Source organism: Camelus ferus, chromosome 5 (assembly GCF_009834535.1).
Source record: "Camelus ferus isolate YT-003-E chromosome 5, BCGSAC_Cfer_1.0, whole genome shotgun sequence".
In the NCBI taxonomy this organism is placed as follows: domain Eukaryota; kingdom Metazoa; phylum Chordata; class Mammalia; order Artiodactyla; family Camelidae; genus Camelus; species Camelus ferus.
This window is the reverse complement of record NC_045700.1, coordinates 43750640-43771750: the sequence shown is the minus strand read 5'-3', so window position 1 is coordinate 43771750 and position 21111 is coordinate 43750640. Positions and strand designations below refer to the sequence as shown.

At 36.3% G+C, this 21111-nt stretch overlaps 1 long non-coding RNA gene across 2 annotated transcripts in view; it reads left to right on the top strand.

Annotated features, from left to right (window-relative positions):
* Positions 1-21111, top strand: part of LOC116663655 — a 71885-nt gene that overhangs the window by 46687 nt on the left and 4087 nt on the right. The window contains exons 2-3 of one of the 2 annotated variants that reach the window (XR_004319914.1): positions 4938-5054; positions 5511-5849. This is a non-coding gene — a long non-coding RNA (uncharacterized LOC116663655). Of the gene's footprint in view, positions 1-4937; positions 5055-5510; positions 5850-21111 lie in introns of those variants that run through there. The other variant, XR_004319915.1, reaches the window with a different exon arrangement.

Below are 21111 nucleotides of genomic sequence, written 5' to 3'. Positions count from 1 at the left end.
TACAGTTTTGGGCTGTAGTTCCGCATGGAACATGGAACAGAATGGCTCAATCAGCATTCTGGAACCAACTATACGTTCCACATAGTATATTGTTGAACATGGAGTAATATTTTAATGATAAGAAAATGGGAAAGTCTTATTGGCCACACTCCTTGAAAGATCTTTGATAATTTGTACCATCCTTCTAGATCATTCGCTTACAGTTACCTATCCGTTGATTCCTTAATCTCAATTTGGTATAAAGATAGATGTTGTAGGGACAATTTTATGTTTCAGCAAAAAACTATGCACTGTCTAGGGATATTCTTCCATGTTTTCAGATTCTGATTCTATATGAGCTTTTCACAACTCTGTAAATTGTAGATAACTGATGGCAACGTAAAACAGTTCTTGTCTATAGACATGCAAATCGTCTCCTGTCTAGTAGAGGTTCACCTGAGTGTTCTCTCACTGCGGAAGAAGCCAGTTGTGCCTCCATTTGCATGTTCATTTCACCATTTCTTGTGTGCTTTTTTGACTTTTCCTTTGAATTGGTTGTCACATTTCCTCAGTTTCTTCATTGAGTCAAATAAAATCTTTAACACACATTCAATTTTATACCTGTATGAGAGTTACCTTAAAAAATTACCTTCTAACAGTGTATTGTCAAAATATTTGTGTCAGTCAATCCATGTGTTGCTCACCAATTATGTGAAGTGGTGATTGTTGTAGCAGAGGTTTGATGTGGAAACTATGGGTTTTTTTTGTTTGTTTGTTTGTTTTGGTGGGGGGAAGTAATTAGGTTTATTTATTTATCCTTAGTACTGGAGATTGAACCCAGAACCTCATACATGCTAAGCATGTGCTCTACCACTTGAGCTATACCTTCCCCCCACCAAGAATTATGAGTTTTTAATCAAAATTTCTTGCTCATTTATCCTGGAAAATCAGTGGCTTTGGTGAGTATGCTGCATAGCCTGTTACTGACAGGCAACAGATAAAAAGGCAAGGAATGTGCAATTCTGGGGCAAGAGAATTCCTATGAGTACAAAACTATCATGAGATCCCTCATCAACTCCCTCTGCTCACCTTCCTATTGCTGAACCAAAGGACAACTGGAGAAAAAAGGAACCAAAATATCAACATCAAATTACAATGGGCAAGGCCACCCGTATCTCCCTATGCTCCAGGGCATCCAGAAGATGAGTTCCTTTCTGATAATATCAGCAGAGATCATCTCCTAGAAGCTTAGAAAAACTTAAAGACGAGTTTCTTTATTTAACTAGAAGACTCCTGATGTTTTTGGATGACAAACTAAAAAGAATCAGAGTGGCTCATTGGCAAGAAAATCTTCTCTAAACACACAATATTATTATAGCAGCAAGTCATGAAAAAGGCTTGCCATAGGTTGACATCCATGACCTTGTCAACATTGATGGGAACTTGTGTGGAAACCAACTTTTGTCCTCTTTGAAGTTGAAGTTTTGAGTAGACTCTAGCTGCTTTGCTGGGGCCCTGACACTGATTAGTTCTGATCTCTACCCTTTAAGATTCTCTTAACAATTTGGCTGCTGTACAAATGCTGCCAGAGGCATGTGCTACCGTTGCTCACAAACATGGAGGTGTACTTGGCTTTAGAGTTTCTGACACAGAAGAAAACAATGCCAGCTGAAGTGAAGCACAGTCACTTGTTGAAAAATAAACACATTCTAAGGGTGTATGTTTTCCCTGTCTACCCGGCCTCATCTACCAACTTCAATTTTGATACTATTTGGTCAGTCCTCAGATAGGAAGGGAGAAAGTATTATGTGTGATTACCTCAAAGACTAATTAGTGCAGAGGTGTCATATAAGCCTGGCACATTTCTCTGGATACTTTCTTGGTGATGGGAACATTCTTACCCTCATCTAACCTTGATAATAGTTATTTAAATAATTGTTGCACAGTTGCCTCATATGAAACATGTTTTTCTAATCTGTAAGTTGAAGCCACTTTTTAAGAGCCCCATGCCTAACTTCCGCTATGGGTCTGAATTTTGCTAAATTGATTCCTAAATTTACATAATTGGGATCATAGCTGAAGCTCCAATTCTGAAGGTTGTTCTGTTCACTAGAGCATGAGAGGTACAGGATATTTATTTTAAATTGGGACTTTAAGCATACAGTAAAGTGACCTGTAGCAAATGTAGGGCATCATTCCCATTCTACAAGGTCTGCAAGGCTCTTAGGCTGTCGTGGTTGTTTATGCTTTCTGAGTATCTGTTTCAAATGCTTATAAAGTGTGATCATGGTGCTTTTTCCATTTCTCTGAACTTGGAGAATTATGGTGAACTCATCAAAATTTTATATGGATTATTGCCCTCTACTGAGGCTTTATGTCAGTGTCCCTGAGTTTTAAAAAGTGAGAGGAGCACCTTCCCACCCTGATCCCTGTGAATCTATAGAGATTAAAAATAGAGAGATATGGAAGTATACAGGCAGGAAGGCCATGCAGCACGGTGCCCTGAGCCTAAAGGGTGTAGCAATATGAGCTTGTCAGGCAGTTAGTGAATGGAGGTACATACATGTATAGGAGAATATTTCCTTGGGCTCCAATATGTTCTCTACTTAGAGGTAAATCTAGAAGCAGGAGATTGTGCTGTACGCCAGTCCAGTGGTTCCTGGCAAAACCCCTGCAACGGTATGAGAAACAAGATCCAAAATCTAGGCGTAGGTTAGGCAGGAAATAGACAGGGAATCAGGAGGTGAAATATTTTAGAAAGAGCGTGTCATTTGGAGCCAAGCTGAAATGGTGATCTGGTCATTTCCCCTTCCTAACTGTGTGACCTTAGCAAGTTACTTAACCTCTCTGAGTATCGGTTGCCATAACTGTAAAGTGGAATAATAATCACCACTTCATAGGTTGTTGTAAGCATTGGAAATACTGTATATAAAATACCCAACACAGTGTTAGACCCATAATATGGCATCTACTCTAAACTGGTTAAGATCTAAGCCCTAGTAAACAACGAGATCTCTGAACAGGTGAGCCAAGACAGATGCTCAGTCTTAAGGACTCAGATGGCTTGGGTCAGGAAAAGGTCAGGTAGGTCCTGGCTACTTGGAATTCCAAGGCTCACGCCTAATAAATAGTACACCTTGTCTATACCCTGAAGGGCCTGGGGCTGCTGATAAGGAATGGCTCAAAATAGGCCTAGGATGGAAGCTATATTCTATAGGGCTCAGAGGACAAAAAGGGCAATGAGAGAAAGCAGAAAAGGTCACTGCTTTTTGTTGGTAAGACTAACCTGTGACCTAGTGGAGTGGTCTTCAGTTTCTTCCCTAAAGAGACCAGATCTTTTGGGATGTATTGAATTCTCAAATGTGTGTGTGGGTGTCTGTGTGTTGCAATTTTACTGATGTGGGAGGAAATGACATTAGCTATAATGATAGTTGTTCATAGAATCCTTTCACTGACCTATATTATTACACGCTATCCTTGCAGTAAGTGTGAATATTATCTTTTTGCTCCATCTTATAGACAAGGGAATGAAATTTAGTAAAGTACTGAGACTTGCCCAAGATTTAACCAGTTAGAATTTGGACTTTGATCTTTCTGACTCTTAAATTCACTTCTTTCTTGTTTGGTAATCTGTGTTAAATATATTTGCTAAAATATTTGCTAAAATATTAATTTCATAAAAATCAAGGTTTTTTTTTCCTTCTTTAGAGTCATTAAAATGGATACCACAATACACATTTCATCTAAACCCTACTACCAAATTTCCAAACTGCTCATGTAAGAGATCATTCTACAAAATTAAATATTTCATGCCTTTTTCTCCTCTTTAAATAGAAGTAAAATTAAACTCTGATAGAGTTCTCTAATTACCATATTTTATGAAGTTATATCACTCTCAAGACTTTAAAATTATTAAATGTTGAATTATTAGAAGTAACCTACATATCAGAAATAGGTAAATTTGCTATTTTGATACAGGAAAATTTAAGGCTATAAATTATCTTGTTGTCTAACTAGGTTTGCTACATAATTCTAGTTTGTCCCATTAGTTTCTACTAGAAATTGAATACATTGTTTTGAACTGTTGAATATGTTGTTTTGTTAATGGAAGGCAAATTGCTTTTTTATTTTATTTTATTTTTTAATTGAATTATAGTTGATTTACAGTGTTTCAGATATACAGCAAATTCAGTTTATACACACACACACACACACACACGCAATATATATATATATTCTTTTCCAGGCTCTTTTCCATTATAGATTATTAGAAGATATTGATATCGTTCCCTGTGCTACACAGTAGGTCCTTACTGTTTATCTATTTTATATATAATAGTGTGTATCTGTTATATAAATTCCCAATTTATCTCCCTTTCTTTCCCTTTGGTAACCATAAATTCATTTTCTATATCTGTGAGTGTGTTTCTGTTTTGTAAATAAGTTGATTTGCATTATTTTTTTAGATTCCACATATAAATGATGCCATGATGTTTGTCTTTCTCTGTCTGACTTACTTCACTTAGCATGATAATCTCTAGGTCCATCCACAAATTGCTTTTTAATGTTAGGTTAAAAAAGCAAACAAAGAGGATACAGTAATAAACCATTAATTATGTGTGAAACAAGATTTACTAACTTAATCTGGGTTTATAAGATACAATTCACTTTCAGTGAACAGTCATAGGTTTAAATAATATTTTCAACTGAAATTTTAGAAAATGGCGAATCACATAGAAAGAATTTAGGGACAAAAAGGATTAAATTTGGCCACTGGGTGTCAATCTTGATCCATATTCACAAGTAGTTAGGGAAAGAGAAATAAATCTTAAGTGACTTCAGCTTTTTTTCATAATTCTCTCTGCAGAGAGTTTGGGGAGAGATGTTATTTAATAACTAACATAGTAACATATTTTCTCTTTTAAAATCTTTGTGATTTCTCTTTCACCACCATGAAGAATCTCGAGGAAATCTGAGGAGGAAAAAAGACTAAAAACAGCAGCAAAAGAAGCAGCTTTAGCAATAATGGACTGACATTTGCACGTTTAAGATCTTCTTGGGCTAAGCTTGACTGGGTACGTAACACATCACTGGTTACTTTATTTCTGCACTGTACTCTCACTATGTAAAATTTCAAAGTCCCATAGGTCAGATATTGGTCTGAAAAATATAGCTCTCTAAGTGAAATGGTGGATTTTATTTCATGATTACTTTTTCAAAGTTGGAAACAAGTAAAACTACAGAAGGCATATAGTGTGGGGGTGATGCATCAGTCCCACGTCTTTATACCTTTCCCATGTATCCTAGAATCTAGGTATACTCTGTGCATACATAAACATTTATGTGTACTATTGCCTCCCTTTTTTTCCTTACACAAATGGCAAAATATACATGCCATTCTGAAACATTTTTGTCACTTATTAGTGTATCTCAGAAATTGCTTCATATTAGTCAATATAGATCTGCCACATGAATTGAGACCATCCTTTTTTAAAGGTAATAACTAGTGCTCTGATGTTCTCATCTCTTAGGATTTTAAAAGTGGCACCGAAGGCAAGAATTTAGCCAGACATGCCAACCCAGATTAGAGGAAATGGAAGGCAGAGAAGTTCGAAGTCTTTACCTGTGATGGTCTGCAAGTCTTTGATGCTCTTTCTCCTACTCCTCCTTCCAAACCCCTCCAGCAATCCTGAACATACTTCTGACTTGCTGTTTATCTTACACTCCCTGATAAGTCTTTTTAGAAGCTGGTGGTCTACTGAAGCCAAACCACAGCCGTATGGTGGTCCCCAAAACACACTATAGCATTGTAAGGGCCCAGAAGAAAACACCATAAAATTAGATAAACTGGATATTTGCAAAAAACATTAAAAAAAAAACCCCAAACCTCTTGGGGGAGGGTATAGCTCAGTAGTAGAGCACGTGCTTAGCATGCAAGAGGTCCTGGGTTCAATCCCCAGTAACTCCATTAAATAAATAAATAAATAAGCAAGCTTAATTACCCACCCCCGCCAAAAAAAAAAAAAAAAAAAAGAAAAAAGAAAAATACCCTTCTCATTTGCATTAAAACAATGCAGCTTGATTTTATTCATTTCTGAGCTACTGAACTGGATTGATCATATTTTCATTTTTTTTTCAAATTTAGTAGTTGGATTTAAATTTGTCATCTTATAAACAGAGCTGCCCCAAATGAGTCTCTGTAATTATGGTGGGTTGCTGTGGCCCCAAAGTTACTCTTTCATTATGGTGGACTGACAGTGAAACCATTCTGGACAAAATGCCATGAATCTTTCTAAAACCAGTGCAATCATCACATGTTGAGATACAGCTTCAACAGGTAGCCGCTGATTCCTGACTTTCTGGAGTTGCCGCATTCAGCTCTTGGGTTTCAACGCCCCCTCCCATTCCAGGCACCGTGGGAGGCCATACCTAGGTTTTGAAATCATCTGGTTTTGAGCATTTTTAGAGTATTTCCTTGTATCCCTTGGGATCATTAGAGGTACCCTGGGGGATAAGTGCCAGGACATACTTTTTACCAAACTGTTCTCTTTCTCAGCACAGACTCCTTGGTTAGTAAATGCCCTTTGAAAAGACTCAGGACTTCATAATTCTACAAATGGTATAAAACAGTCCCCTTTGGAACAACTCTGCTGCATTGCCTTCTAAGAGTTAGGAGATGTGGTTGGCGTGTGCGTTCAGAGGGGAATGTTGGATGTTTTATGCCCTGTTAGGATATTCAGAGGCTGCCCTTGATTTGCAGCTGAAGTCCCTAGTGGCCTCAGAAGCTTCCATAACACCTTGGCTGGGAATGACTTTAAGTCAAGGCTGCCCAGCAGGTTGATTTACAGGCCTTCTGGAGCAGTGTTTCAATGCATCTTTAAGCTTTGCTGCTATTTAACTTATCAGGGCCTTGAAAGTATTAATGCAGCTTCTGAAAGGATCCAGCACAAAGGAGGAGGGCCAGAGGAGCCAGCAGCTCCAAGAAAGAGTTGCTGTGTTTCCTTGCCTTTCAGGCCTCCACCACCTATGATCCAGAAGAATGAATTCCCTTCATAGGATTGCTGTGGGGAACTTTGGTCTCTAGTTTCTGCCTTTGCCTTTGGCTGGTACCTGCTGCCAAACCCAGGGTCACACTAGCCTTTCAGAAAAACAGATCTAGGATTTAGTGTCATTTCTTGTGTGCCCTTGGCCAGGTAATAACAGTGTGTTCATAAATGAAATAAATATGATAATAATGGCACTGCTTGTGGAAATAAATGAAATGATGTTTGTAAGGAGCTTAGCACAACACTCAATAAATAGTAGTCACTAATATTAGGAAAGAAGGTTGCTTTAGTGGTTACCTGAATAGAGTGATGTTAGTTGTTCCTTGATGGAAAAATGACCTGTCCTCCTGACTCTGATTCATGAAGTTCTGTAACTAGAAGTTCACTTTTAAAAATCAAAATGTCTTGGTAACAGTCAATACTTCTATGAGGGAACATTCAGGCTTGGCAACCATTTACACATTAGTGAAAATAAACCTTTTTATTTTGATAGGGACTGATGAGAGCACCGAGCACTTTGGAGAAGAGACAGTTCCCACTGAGTAGAGGAAAAGCAAAGACCATTAAGGCTCTGGTCACTACAGATAAACTTCCTCTACTTTAGAATTCTGTGCAGAGCTTTTCTATTTCCTCGAATTCTGTGCCCCTTCAGGAAGAAATGTCATCTAGTGACCCATATGTATTTAGTCTCATGATTCCCTCTCTGCATTATTAATCACTCATCAATTTCTTTGCTTAAGTTAGAGCAAGACTTAAAACAGTGTTGGGGTGGGGGCCCCAGATCTGCTCTTATACCACATGTGTAATGCCATAATCAATATCTGTCTTTGAAGGAAGGTAAATAGGCATGATACTTTATAAATATCTGTCACTTTAGAAATACTTTAGAAATACCTGTCACCCATATACATATATATAAAATCTGTCTCTATATAAATCTTTCTGTATAATTATCAACTACATATAATTGAATTATATACTTATATATAATTGAATACATATTCAATTGTGTATGTATGTATATATGAGTATGAATATTATATTTGAATATATAATTATATATATATCCTTGATAGTGATACATAGTTGAAAGTCTATATCATTAATATTTCCATTCTTTCAGAAGAGAACTTGTACCTTTTCTAATTAAATGTACTCATTTTACAAAGAGGAATTTAAGGGCGAGAATGGAGAAGTTACTCCCTCTAGATCTCATAACTCATTGGTGGCAGAGCAAGGACTAAACCTGGACTCTTTTTTTTCCATAATGGTGCTTACTATGCAATAATTGGCATAGGTGACTAGTCAAACAATAAATGACTGGGATAGCAGCTAGGTTGGTCCAATATATATCAGCAGATTTTATCTAGAGCCAAGTACTCAAAAAGACACAATTCAATTGTGTTAAACTATATACATCCTAAAATGAACTTATCTGGTTAGAACTTAGAGTAGTGGTTACGCTTGGTGGAAGAGTGACCAAAAGGGTCATGAGGGGAGTTTCTGAGATGTTGATAATATTCTGTTTCTTGATCTAATGCTGATTACATGGATTAATTTGTGAAAAATTCATCAAACTATATACTTAATGATTTGTGTATTTTATTCTTTAAAAAGTTTACTTAGAAGATATAGATTGGCTAGGCACCATGTACATGCAAAACCGTTAGGTGCTATATTTCCACATTAAAGTAAGAATTGAAATAAGGAGTGGAAGGGCAGACATTCACGTTTTAGAATGGTCATATTTAATCCTCCATCTTTGTCTTTTTATTGTCTCCTGGAACTCTAGCTTCTCCAAAATAGGTAAATTTATTTAAGAAACGTAATAGATAAAAATCTACCTGTTGGGTGTCTTTTGACCAAATTGTATTGGAAGATACAAGAACTTATAGGTTTATGATTATTACCATGAGCCCAGGGTTAGAAATACCTGTCACCCATTTAATCACCTTTTTTAATGTGCACTTATCTGATCTTCTTTCCATTCCAGGCAGTAAAGGGAATGATAATTCCTCCTCTGGGCTTTGCAAGGACATTGTATGTGATTGGAGAGGGGGCAGAGGTGCCTGGTGTACAGCCATGAGTTCAGCCGGGCTATTTCAGATGTTCAGCATGTTTCTTTGCTTCTGCTTCTCATGGTGTGAAGGCTTGTGCAAGGCAGGTCCAAGCATATTTTTCTTGAAATGAATGTTAACCCAGAAGGGAGTGGGAATTAATGGGTTTTTATCAAGAAATAGGAGGAGGAGGCGGCTGAATGCTATTGATGTTGAACTGACTATGGCCTGCCACCTATTTCTCATTCTTTGATCTTTTGCCATGGTTTCCACCTTTGAAAGTTTTAATTAAAGCTTTGCCATGGAAAATATAGCATCCTTATAGGTCCACCAGAGTAAGTGCAGTTCTTGCAGTTTTATAGATTTTAAAATCTAAATTAATTATAGTAAACCTGGACCATTTTATATTTATAAATAACTATCACCTTTCTAGAGATATAGCAATAGTTCTATATCTCAAGATTCTGTATTCCCATTCATTAACTATCTTTTTTTTTAAGTACGACAACTCAGTATATGATGCTTTATTTGTTTGTTTGCATCCAGAGTTGCTAAAAAATTCTTTTGAAGTATCATGGAAATTCCTTCAATTTTACTTTCCCTTTTCTGGTTGAAATAAGAAAAACATTAATTTAAAAAATACATATGTCAGTTTTAGCAGTGAAAAATGTTTTCCTTATATAGTTTGAAACATTCAGAAATGGCAAGAACCTTGTCAACATTTTAATTCAGTTCATATGGTCACTCACTGTCTTTGGCTCCCTATATTTTTTTCAGCTTTATTGAAGAATAATTGACAAATAAAATTGTAAGATATTTAAACTGTACAACATGATGATATGATGTATATACATAGTGAAAGTATTCTCTCCACCAGTGAATGTATCTATCACTCACAGTTACTTTTTCTGGTGAGAACATTTAAGTTTTATTCTCTTTGCAAATTCAACTATACAATACAGTATTGTCAACTAAAGTGATCATGTTATACATTGGATCATTAGATCCTCACACCTTATTAATCTTATAACTGAAAGCTAATATCCTTTTACCAATATCTCCCTATTTCACTTTTCTACTCTCTTTGTTTCTATGAGTTCAACTTTTTTGGTTTTTGTTTTTGATTCCACGTGTTACCATGCAGTATTTGTCTTTCACTGTCTGGCTTATTTCACTTAGCATATTGTTTAGTTCCCTATTTAAAGTGTGCTGAAACTCCAGGGTCTCAGCTGTGTGCATCTCAAAGTCATACCGAAGATACTTATGAATAAATAAAAACAAATGTTCAAAGAGCAAACATTTTGACTTAATGCTATTTAAAGTTCAGATTTTACAAAATCTTTGCTATGTAGTCCAGTAATTCCACTTATGGTCTACTCCTTATTTATCAAGCTCCATTTTGGGCATTACAAAAGACAAAAATGATGTTCAAAGTTGCATTTGGATAGAAGGGGTGTGATTCTTCCTCAGCCTGAGAACGAAATCATTGTGTTAGATATAAACTGAAAGGGAAGATGGTCTCTGAGACTTAAGTTCTGCACTTTCCCTCTTTTGATCTTTCAGTCTTTCAGTACATGTTATTTGAAAACCATGTCTTTATAAGTGCAAAAATGCATCCAGAAAAAGTTAAATTACAAAGCTTCAAACACAGCCACTGTTTAAAAAATTATATGTAGCTGAGAAATGAAAACCAAAACAAAGAGAAAAATGAAAATATTGTAGTTACCAATGTGAATGGATGGTGTAAATGAAATGGAGACACAAGTATTGACTCAGTACTTATTTTGAAACCCAGAGATTAAATTTTTTTTTTCTATTGAGTCATATTGGGAAATGTCTTGAAAAAAAATGCTGTGCTTAGGAGCACGTCCATTGAAAAGATTCCGGCACTGCTACTCCCATCTACATCCACATTCCAGCCCTATCTCTGGTTCAGAGATCTGAGAGTCAAAGAGATTTTAGAAAATAGTAATTTTTTTTTTTTTTTTTTTTTTTTTTTGCTGTAATACAACCTGAGGGCTTTTCCTTTAAGTTGCCATTCCTGGGGGAAAACAAAAACCTACCTCCAAACCTGATAATGCTTCCTTGGCTGGCTGCAGATAAGACAGCTTTTGCTCTAAAGGAATGAGTTGACTTTGATTAGCTTAAAATTACTCGGTGAATTTGTTGTCAAAGTAGATATACTATCTTTGCATACATTTCATATAATATCTATATTTTCATTAATTGGTATACAGCATTTTCACATGTTTACTCTTGCTGTCAAGGAATAAAATCTGATTTAAGTTCACTGAAGGTTATTTTCTTGGTATATGTATAAGTCAGATTCTGATTAAACAATGAACTGGTTTTTTTTTCCTACCATGGACTTACTGGCCTTACTCCTTTCTCTTATTGTGTTGTCTAGAAAGTCATTTACTTGTACCTAAATCAACTAATGTCTATCGGGGGAAAAAAAAAGAATGTTGAACAAGCCTCTCTTTTCTCCCCAAACTGTGGCTCACATGGTTTAGCCTGCTCAGTGATGTCCCATGTATTATTCTTTTAAAAACAGACAACTTAAACTTCCAGTTGTAAGATAAATAAATACTAGGGATGTAATGTACAGTACTGGATAAATATAATTGACACTGCTGTTACATGTGAAAGTTGTTGAGATTTCGCATCACAAGAAAAAAATATTTTTTTTCTATTTCTTTAATTTTTTATTTATATGAAATGATAGCTATTTACTAAACTTATTTTTTGATCATTTAAACATTTCATGATGTATGTAAGTCAAATCATTATGCTGCACTCCTTAAAGGTATACAGGGCTGTCAGTCAATTATATCTCAAGAAAACTAGAAGAAAAAAAAAGTACATTTATTGCCAATCTTTGAAAACTGGGTTGTTTCTCATTAAAAATCCAGGTTTCTGGCCTCTGTTATAAAAATAAGGGCTGATAATATTAGGACTAACTTCTTCCAGGACAATAATTGGCTGAAGCTCAGCAGTAGCCAAGTTACACACTATATGACAACATGGATTTTTTCTTAAATTTGACCTATATTAACTCATTTGTGTTACAGACTGGGCCCTGTAATCCTTTGAGTTTGAAACTCCTGTTTGAGGCAGGAATTGTGTTGGGTTATGTAAGACTTTGAAGGGAGCAAAAGCTTTTTGGTGCGGTTTGTTCAGAAAGCTAGAATGACCCTAGAGCTTCATAATCAAGAGTCTAGACTTTGACTCAGAAAGATTCGGGATCCAGTCCCTGGCCTCCCATGTCCTAGGTCTGGGAGCTTGGGACAAATTGCTTGACTGTTCTTAAGCAGCTGCTTCTTGTATAAAGGGAGCTAATTACACCTCCCCAATAGGGTTGTCGTGAAGAGTATTAGAAGTGATTTTTTCCCAGTACAGAAAGTTTTGCTAATCAAGAAATCCCCTTGCTACTTTCAAGAATTTGTTTATAGAACATTTACTAAAATTCTGAGAAGGGTGATACATCTGCATATTTTTTAGACACTTATCTAAACATTATCTGTATTATTGGATTACCCCTCTTAGTGTCCAAATCAGAATTGCAGACCATTTCTCCTTTAATATAATTATTCCAAGAGAGTCACAGTAGTGGCTTTCAGGCTGAATAAAGCTTCCTATATTGTTTAGCTAGATTTCTGCATTCACAATATCCGTGCTTAAAAGGCACTGTAATTTCAGAGGTCATTCCTAGAGTGGATAATAAGAGAAATGTTAAAAACAAACAAACAGACCCATAGGGGAGGATTAAGATTTTTCTGTGCGTATCTACAGGAAAGGGTTAAATCAATTTCCTTGGACTGGAAAAATAGACCACCTAGAAAACCCTTTTGTAGGTACATATTTTACCGATGAAACATAATAAGGCCAATAGGAATCTTATAATAATTGACTGCAGATTTAACCTCCTTCAAACTCTTCCTTTAATTATCCTATCTGCACAGGTCTATACAGTTATTAATATTGTCTAAGCAATATTAATCCCCCAGGTCAGGGTTCTCCACCTGACTGCACATTAGAATCATTTGGGAAATTTTAAAAATTAGCCATGCCCGGGCCGTACTCCCAGAGACTCTAGTTTAATGATCTGGGGTAGAGCCTGGACATCACTACGAGCTTTGCTCCATGGCCTTATGCTAGCGTTGGGTATTGGTGTTGGAGGGGAAAGTAGCTATCAAAAGAGTAGAGCTCGGTCATAGGTCTGTCTCTATGATACCAATCTCCTATCCTGACATTCATAGAATTACTCTTGCTGGCTGCAGTGAACTGAGCCTTCACTTACATAAGTACAAACGAGAGAGAACAATGACTTTGGAGCAAGTGGTTAGTTAATGCTTCAGCAAAGGTAGGAAAGTCCATGCTAAACCTGTAACAGTTTCAGAAATATTTAAAGTGCACTTCATGTTTTACATAGTATATCTCATTTGGTCAAATCAATAACCTTTGAAGTGGATGTTACTAATGTTTCCACTTTATGGGAAAATAAAGGAATCTATAACAGGTGTGAATTTTTCCATAACAATTTGCCACATTGTTTTAATTTTTGAAATAAAATTGAATCTATTTCTGAATTCTTGTTTGCCAAGATCAATAAACAATTCAATATAAACCATTCATCTGCCATTGGCTTGCATAAGAACCCTGGTTCTATGGAGGATGGAAAAGCTGGGTCTGAACTATGACAATCACCAATATCAGTCCACTCCTTCTGCTATGAGATGGCCTGTCACACCCACTGCTCTGCTCCAGGAGGACTACAGAGAAATCCTTCACTGAGGTCCTCTCCAATTTCTGCAGGCTTGGCAGTGGAGAGCCCCATTGCTATGTCCAAGGCTGTTGTCCTCCACAGGCATCCCATTGCCATTCAACATTCAGGTTCACTCCAAGCTAATGGAGACTTCCCTTCCTCATAGAATCCCATCCCTCTCCTCTCCTAGTCTTTCAGGGATCCAACAATACTTGGGAGACTAGGCATACCCTTTTCTTTCCTTGGAAGCATAGAAGCCTTAATATCATTTCCTTGCATGGGCTGAGCCTTCCCTAAAGAAAGCTTAGGAAACGCATAAAGCACTACTATCTTTCTTGGGGCAAAGGAACCCAAAGCTTAGACATAAAAACTTGCCTGTATTTCTTGAATGGGAAAGGGGAAAGGATCATTCTTTTTCTTTTTTGTTGATGAATTCACAGCAGCCCCAAAGACACAAATTAATTATTTATAACCCACTCTAGTGCAGTACTAGAAAGCTTTAAAAGCAAGTGAGACTGCTTTTTGGGAGTTTTTCTTTTCATCAAAATTAATCCATTGACTCAAATGGGTGTTGACACTTCATAGGTCCAAAGGAAAAAAAAAAAAAAAGAAACCTTCACTGAAGAGGTTTGAAATTAGACACTATATCAGGTCTTTGATAAATAAAGACAAAACTTCAATATTTAGTGAAGATCCTTTGAAATAGCTGACTTTTCACAGACAATTCTTCAGCAACATTCCAACTCCATCGTATGCATCCTCCTCCCCCCATCCTTTTAGCTTTGTTTTTATGAGATTTTTTTGAGTTAAAAGTTAGTCCTTTTTCCATTGATTTTTTATTCCAAAGGTCACATATCTAGTTCTTGAGCCAGAAGATGACTGAATGAGGGGAAGAAATGAAAATGCAAAGTAATGGAAGTTTATACTATATGGTGAAAAATGTACGGTCATTAATAGAATGGACTCTGGGAAAAACTGAGGACTCCTGGACAGGAAGAGAAGAGTGGTCTTTTGATTTTCTAGAGGACTTGTATATTGGAGCCATCAATAATGATAACTCATACTTACTGAACATTAATCCACACAAAAACTGTATGGGGTAGGCACTATTACTAGTCCCATTTTGCATATGAAGAGACTGAGTCACAGAGAGGTGACAAGCAGAGGTTGTGTTGCCAAGGTTACATAGCTGGGGGAGGGATTAGAGTTGGGGTTTGAACTCAGACAATGTAGCTCTTAATTGTGAGTGTTGCCTGTGATAGGCTCTTCAACTTTATCACTGGGAGGATCTGAGGGGAACTTGCTGAAAATACCGCCTTTCTGTAATACCAGCAGGGCTGTGCCTGTGAAGTGCTGCCTGCCCTGGTCTTGGCAGTGCTGCCCAGACAAGTTTGCTCAGGAAGCCCTTTACGCGTTGAATGTGTACAAAGGCAGCAAGAGCTAAACATTTCCTTTTCTAACCTCCCCCAAGGTTTACCAAGTAAAACAGTTACCTTAATCATCTCAAGGTCTAAGGGTTGGAACTTTGCTTCTTCCTAAGAGATGATTTTCTGGGAAGTTTCCTAACTAAGAAAACACCTTGACAAAGGGGTAAAAAATTGACTAGTTTACTGACCATCAATCCAGGGGGCTCAGGACCTTTGGATTACTGACACAGTTCATCTACTTCGGCAGTTATATAGGATTTCTGGGGACTAGCACGTTTTTTATTAACTGCCTGTTAAGCCGCCAGACGTACAAATGTAGACTTGACATATTAAAATATACTCATAAAATGCGGGAGTATTTTTTTGGTTAGAGAGGCACATCTGAAGAGTAAGATCACACAAGTTCATGTCCATTTTATTCAATCACCAATAGTGTGGCTATGGCCAATCCAATGCAAATGTCTTCTATTTCTCAGACTACAATTTTTAAACAACATTTGCTCTAATAGTTCTTGCAATGTGCTGAATTCCAGATGAGAGTGTTGAGAGAATTCATTTAAAATTGATGTCTGTAATTTTTAATGGTTTTTAGCATGTAATAAAGAGGGTGCCACCATGAAGTTATTCACATTCTTTGCTCCCAATAATTCCTTTTGATTGTAGTGTTGGAGTGTCTTATACCTAAAGTCTTTCTGGCTTATACCTTTCCTTCTTTCTCTGTGCAAACGTGTCCCTTTGTTTAGAATCTTCTGAATTCTCACTTACTGAAACTCTTGCTTTCCTTTGAGGACCAGTTTGCTGCTTCTTCCATGATGCCTTCTTTGATTGTGCTGCTCTCTTCTGCAGTCTCCTAGGATTCAGCACCAGATAGGTGTCACTCACATGACGTTCACTCCATCCTGCGTGGATTTGCCGTTATTTTTATATACATTTCACTTCACCTTCTAGATCAAGGGTTGGCAAACTTCTATAAATGTCCAGATAGAAATGTTGTAGGCTGTGTGGACTATGTGGTCTCTGTTGTGACTATTCAGATCTGCTCTTGTGTGAAGACATCCTTAGTCAGTACAGTAAGTGAATTAGTATAGCCAGGTTCTCATAAGATGATGTTTGGACACTGAAACTTGAATTTCACATAATTTTCATATGTCATGAAATGTTATTCTTCATTTGAATTTTTTTCAACCGTATAAAATTGTAAAAACTATCCTTAGTTTGTAGGCTATACAGAAATAGGCATCTGGTGGATTTGGCCTTGGAGTTTGAACTCTGTTCAAGATTGTTAATCCCTGGAAGGCAAGAATCACATGTCAGACAACTTTGTGTCTATTTCATGAGCCTGCCACAAAACCTTTCAAGAACCAGGTTGATGTTATTGATTGAATTAATGCAGAGTGAGAAGACGTATCTACATCATTGAAAAAAAATCAGAAAACATAAATGGCTTATGAGCATTTCAGCTATAAGGAAGTTTGGAGACACGAAAAAAAAGTGGTGGATTTTGTTTATGCAAGTTTACATAGGCAGAATTAACCAACTGAAATGCTGTTGCCACTAGAGCCTAATGAATAGTGTAGTCATCACTTTTCCTGGAGTTGTACAAAAAACCTTCTGAGTTCACTTGGAGTATAAATGTTTTAAATTACACATTGCTTTTGAAAAGTGGATGAGTAGGGGTTTGTATCAGTGATCAGAAAAAGAGCAAGAAAATTTGAAGCCCCTAAGAAAGACAAAAACTTGACAAGGTCTGAAGGTACTTTTCAGTGTCTGTTGATTGCCAAATGGATTTTTACAAAAAGAAAGTAGGGTAAAGCTGGCTATTATTGACTTCCATTTCTTTTTCTCTTACTGTTTGAATTTTTTTGATTATGGTAGAATACACTTTAATATAAAATTTGTCATTTTAATAATTTTAAAGTGTGCCAATAAGAAAAAAATAAACAACCCAATCCAAAAATGGGCAGAAGACCTAAACAAGCAATTCTCCAAGGAAGACATACAAATGATCAAAAAGCATATGAAAAAATGCTCAATATCACTAATTATCAGAGAAATGCAAATCAAAACTACAATGAGGTATCACCTCACACCAGTCAGAATGGCCGTCATTCAAAAATCCACAAATGACAAATGCTGGAGAGGCTGTGGAGAAAGGGGAACCCTCCTACACTGCTGGTGGGAATGCAGTTTGGTGTAGCCACTATGGAAAACGGTGTGGAGATTCCTCAAAAGACTAGGAATAGACTTACCATATGACCCAGGAATCCCACTCCTGGGCTTGTATCCAGAAGGAAATCTACTTCAGGATGACACCTGCACCCGAATGTTCATAGCAGCACTATTTACAATAGCCAAAACATGGAAACAGCCTAAATGTCCATCAACAGGTGACTGGATAAAGAAGATGTGGTATATTTATACAATAGAATACTACTCAGCCATAAAAACCGACAACATAATGCCATTTGCAGCAACATGGATGCTCCTGGAGAATGTCATTCTAAGTGAAGTAAGCCAGAAAGAGAAAGAAAAATACCATATGAGATTGCTCATATGTGGAATCTAAAAAACAAAAACAAAAACAAACAAACAAACAAAAACAAAGCGTAAATAAAGGACAGAAATAGACTCACAGACAGAGAATACAGACTTGTGGTTACCAGGGGGGTGGAGGGTGGGAAGGGATAGACTGGGATTTCAAAATTGTAGAATAGACTACCCTGTATAGCACAGGGAAATATACACAAAATGTTATGATAACTCACAGAGAAAAAAATGTGACAATGAGTGTGTATATGTCCATGAATAACTGAAAAATTGTGCTGAACACTGGAATTTGACACAACATTGTGAAATGATTATAAATCAATAAAAAATGTTAAAAAAATAAATAAAACAAAAGAACATAATAAAAAAAATAAAATAAAGTGTGCAATTTAGTGGCCTTAAGTACATTCACAATGTGCAACATCACCACTATCCATCTCCAGAATTTTTCATCCCAAACAGAAACTCTGTACCTAGTAAGCAGTAACTCCCCATTTATCTCTCCCCACAAACCCTAGTAACCACCATTCTATTTCTGTCTCAATGAATTTGACTACTGTAGGTACCTCATGTAAGTGGAATCATATAATATTTGCCCTTTTGTGTCTGGTTTCTTTCACTTAGCATAACATTTTCAAGATTAATCTATGTAGTGTGTATCAAAACTGTATTCCTTTCAATGGTTGAATAATATTCCATCATATGTATATACCACATTTTGTTTTTCCATTCATATATTTTCAATTCATTTGATTCTATACCCAGAAGTAGAATTGCTGGACTATATCATAATTCTACGTTTAACATTTTGAGAAAATACCAAACTGCTTTCCACAATGGGTGCACCATTTTACATCCCCATCAATGCACAAGTGTTCCAGTTTCTCCAATTTGTTATTTTCTGGTTTTTATTTCCTATGGTCATCCTAATGTGTGTGAAATGGTGTCTCATTTTGGTTTTGATTTGTGTTCCCCTAATGAATAATGACATTGAACACCTTTTCACATGCTTTTTGGACATTTTATATTCTTTGGAGAAATGGCTATCCAAGTTCTTTGTCTATTTTTAAATTTGGTTGTTAGTCTTTTAGTTGTTATTTGTAGGAGTTCTTTATATATTCTGGATACTAGATCTTTATCAGATACATGATTTGCAAATATTTTCTCCCATTCTGTGGTTGTCTGTTCACTCTATTGATTTTGTTCTTTGATGCACAAAAGTTTTAAAATTTTGATGAAATCCAATTTATCTGTTATTTCCTTTTGTTGCTTGTGCTCTTAGTGTCATATTTTAGACAAATACAAGGTCATGGAGATTTGCCCCTAAGTTTTCATCTGAGAGTTTTATAGTTTATCTTAAGTCTTTGATCCATTTAGAGTTAATTTTTCTTTTTATGATGTGAGATAGGGATCCAGCTTCATTCTTTTGCATGTTGTCCCAGTGTTATTTGTTTTTTTCCCCATTGAATGGTTATGGCACTCCTGTCAAAAACCAATTGACCATAGATGTATGGGTTTATTTCTGGACTCTCAATTCTTTCCCCTGGATCTGTAGTCTATACTCATGTCAGTAACATACTGTTTCGAATCCTCTAGCTTTGTAGTAAGTTTTGAATCATGAAGTATGAGCTGCCTAACTTTGTTCTTCTCTTTCAAGATTGTTTTGGCTGTTTGGAGTTTCTTGAAATTCTATATGAATTTTAGACTTGACTTTTCCATTTCTGCAAAAAACACCACTGGGATTTTGATAGGGTTACATGAAATCTGAGGATAACTTTGGGGAGTATTGTCATTTTAACAATATTAAGTCTTCTAATCCATGAACACAAGTTGTGTTTCCATTTATTCATGTTTAATTTGTTTCAGCAATGTTTTTTAGTTTTCACGTACAAGTCTTATATCTTTGGTTAAATTTATTCCTAAATACTTTATTCTTTTTGATGCTGTTGTAAGTGGATTTTCCCCCCTTAATTTCCCTTTTGGATTGCTCACTGCTAGAGTATAGAAATATAAGTAATTTTGTGGGTTGGTTTTATGTCTTGCAACTTTGCTGAATTAATTTACTAGCTCTATAACAGTGTGTGTGTGTGTGTGTGTGTGTTTGTGTGTGTGTGTGTGTATTCTTTAGGGTTTTCTACATCCACAATCATATCACCTTCGGACAGAGATACTTTTACTTCTTCAATCCTATGAGTCTTTCAGGAGAAGGTCCATGGTGTCATAATGCCAACCCAGGGACTTTGGAGGAGCTTATTTCAGCTCCCTTAAGGATCCTAGCAAAGTCCTTTTCTGCTGCACTTTCTGTTAGGTGTAAAAACAAACAAACAAAAAACTAAACAGCAACAAACAAACAAACATCCAGGAAAAACATGGTAAGATCCCCAGGCTGGCAGTCATTATGTCTGAATTTGGGTTCTGGTTGTGTCACTTGCTTGTTGACTTTAGGAAATTCCCTAAATGTTCTTAAGCTATGAAGAGTAAGATAAGCAATCAAATAAACTTCAGAAACTACACTATGGCCAATAAAAGTAATTAATTTTTTTTCTCTTTTCATAAAGATAATGTGTTCATTGTAGATAATTTACACAATACAGAAAAGTTTTAAAAAATCATCCCAAATCCCAGTATTTGGAGCTAAGCATTCTCACTGCTTCAGTGAGTGACCAGTTTTTTGAGTAGAGTTCCATCTTGGGCTTGATCTTATGCATCTCTCTTTCTCTGTATCCCCGTTACCCGACTCCTGCACACACATGCAGCTTAACAGAACAACATATGTAACATATGTCGCACTGCAAACTGACTTCTTAAACATTTTTATGAAGATAAAAATACTATTTTATGAAAGACAAATGAAATTTTAAAGAACAATTAATCTGTAAGGCCCTAGTTCTAGTACCCTTTCTCTTCTGTTACAACTGAGACAATGATCTAATTATTGTTTGAAATAACCATATAAACAAGAAGGGACAATAGAGAGAAGCCTTGTCATGACTGGTGAGTGAAGACAGGAGCCCAGATGAAAATCAGCCAACTCTGAGGCCACAGAGGCAAAGGCAGTCAGGTATGAAGATACCTTTATCTTCATTCACCCACTGGAAGGGGCTGTGAAAAAAATTTGGAAGTCTCTCTTCTAAAGCCTGTGTTATAAAGTGACTCCAATTTTCCAATTTGAGAAATAGTAAGAGTTTTATTAGAAAGAGTCATGTAAGTAGTAAATCAGTTTTAAAAGAATGATTTTTGAAGCTACCTGGTCAAAAGCGTTCTCTGTTTATCCGCAGTTACGGTCAGTG